The sequence below is a fragment of the Microtus ochrogaster genome, chromosome 10 (genome assembly GCF_000317375.1).
Source record: "Microtus ochrogaster isolate Prairie Vole_2 chromosome 10, MicOch1.0, whole genome shotgun sequence".
Taxonomy (NCBI): domain Eukaryota; kingdom Metazoa; phylum Chordata; class Mammalia; order Rodentia; family Cricetidae; genus Microtus; species Microtus ochrogaster.
The window spans coordinates 34,795,000-34,797,404 of record NC_022016.1 but is presented as its reverse complement, the minus strand read 5'-3'; positions in this window follow the sequence as shown (position 1 = coordinate 34,797,404).

Sequence of the window (2,405 nt, the reverse complement as noted above, 5' to 3'; positions counted from 1 at the left end):
AAAAACAAAACAAAACAACAAAAAAACTATTCTTTTTTGGGACAGGATCATGCTGTGTAGTCTTGGATGGTCTGATTACTGGATAGTGCAGGCTGGGCTTGAACTCCTAGCAGTCCTCCTTCCTCTGCCCCCTGAGTGCTAGGATTACAGGTGTAAGCCACCATGTATTATTTCCTTCTGTCCATTCATCTTTTTTTCTCGGTGTGTGTGGGGGAGGGGTGTCAAGACAGGGTTTCTCTGTAGCTTTTGGAGCCTGTCCTGGAACTCGCTTTGTAGATCAGGCTGGCCTTGAACTCACAGAGATTCACCAGCCTCTGAATGCTGGGATTAAAGGCGTGTGCCACCACTGCCCGGCCACTCATCCATCCATTTTTATGCCTTTAATCTCTCCAGAGTAGGCCTTGGCACAGGGTGCTAGAAATGACACTAGTTTTTCTTTTTATGCCCTCACCTGTACCTGCAGGGGTCTTGCACTAGCCTCCCTCTGTGCCCTTGATACACTCCTGTGCCCGTCCCTTCCTGCTTTTACAGCCATGTGTGACACAGATCCTCAGAGGGTGTTTGGAGGTGTTTTTATTTCTGTGAATGTTTTGTTTACATGTAGACCTGTACCAAGCGCTGGCAGAGCTCGCGGAGTTAAGAAGAGGGACGTTAGAACTCTGGCAGTTCAAGGCCACTTCTCTACAGTGAGTTCAAGAACGGTCAGGGATACATACTGAGACTTTGTGTCAAACAAAAACAACAAAACTATTTTAAATCATTAAATAAAGTAATTAAACTGATACGAAGGAGCCCAAGCTGGTGGGGCCCTTGCCTATGGATTCGTGGCCTACTGTACAGAAAGAGAGAAGTCTGACAGTAGAAAGTGTTTGCTTAAATTGAAGTGTGATGTCTTCTCCCTCAAACCTGTTTAAAGGCAAATGACTAATAAGTTAAATTGAGCTGGACATGATGACCCATGCCTTTAATTTTAGAACTCAGAGTCAGAGGAAGGTGAGTCTCTGGGGGTTCCAAGCCAGCCTGGTCTACATAACTAATCAGTCAGACATACAAACATACAAATGAGACCTTGGCGCTCTCTCTCTCTCTCTCTCTCTCTCTCTCTCTCTCTCTATCTATCTATATATATATATATATATACACACACACACACACATATACATACACACACATATATATACATATACACCACACACATATATACATATATATATATATACATACATACACACACACATATAGTTTTTTTCGAGACATAGCTTCCCTGTGTAGCTTTGGAGCCTCTCCTGGAACTTGTTCCATAGAACAGGCTGGCCTTGAACTCTGAGATCCACCTGTCTCTGCCTGGAGTGCTGGGGTTAAAGGTGTGCACCACCACTGCCCGGCCTTCAAAAAATATTTTAAAAAGGTAAAGACAATCCAAGGGCCTCCTCTACCTCCTGGCTCCTATTTTAGTATTTACTTATCTATTACTTATACCATTAATAATATTGAGAAATTAAGGTTGTGTTGTGTTTTTTTGTTTGTTTGTTTGTTTTTTAACCAGGAACTAGTGACAATCTTCTGCCTCAGCCTCCCAAGCGTTAAATCACCACAGGTGAACAAAACTTCTGACAATCCTCTATCACAGAAACTTGAAAACAGCAGTTTTGAACCTGTGAGTTACACCCCATTTGACAAGCCTCTGTCTCCAGAACGATTTGCATTACGATTCCTAATGGTAGCAAAATGACGTAATGAAGAAGCAAGGAAACTGATTTTATGGTGGGGGGGGGGGTCACCACAGCACGAGGAACTGGATCAAAGGGGCGCAGTTAGGAAGCTTGAGAGCCACTGCAGGGAAGACTACACTAGGGTAACCTAAGGCCTCACCTCCTAGGCTTTTGTCCTGAAGTATACCCACTTGGCCCCACCTAGGAACCTAACAGACAATCTCGGGCCCGCGGCTCCCAAATATCGGCTCTCTGTCTGCCCAGCCCCATGGGACGCTAAGGCTCCCCCAGTAAATGGGCAGGGTTTCTTCATTTCGTTTTGCCACGCAGGCGCAATGTGTTGCAACAAGCTACAGAAGCAACCCCTTGGCCTCCTCTGCCGCCGGCAGAGGGCGTTTATCCAGTAGCGCCTGGAGCTACAGGAGTTTGAGCTTGGGCGGGACAATTTAGCCTTGGACCCAAACCTGGGGAGAACACTCACGATTCCTCAGTCAGAAGATCTAAAGAATCCCCTCAAGATAGCACGAGCAGCTGGGCATGATGTCTCATGCTTATAATTCCAGCACAGCAGGCAGAGAGGCAATAGGATTGCCACAGGTTCCAGGCCATCCTGGTCCACATTCACGTAGCTAGCCAGGGATAAACGGTGAGACCCTGTCTCAGAAGAAAAAAAAATATCTCAGGGAGGGAAGA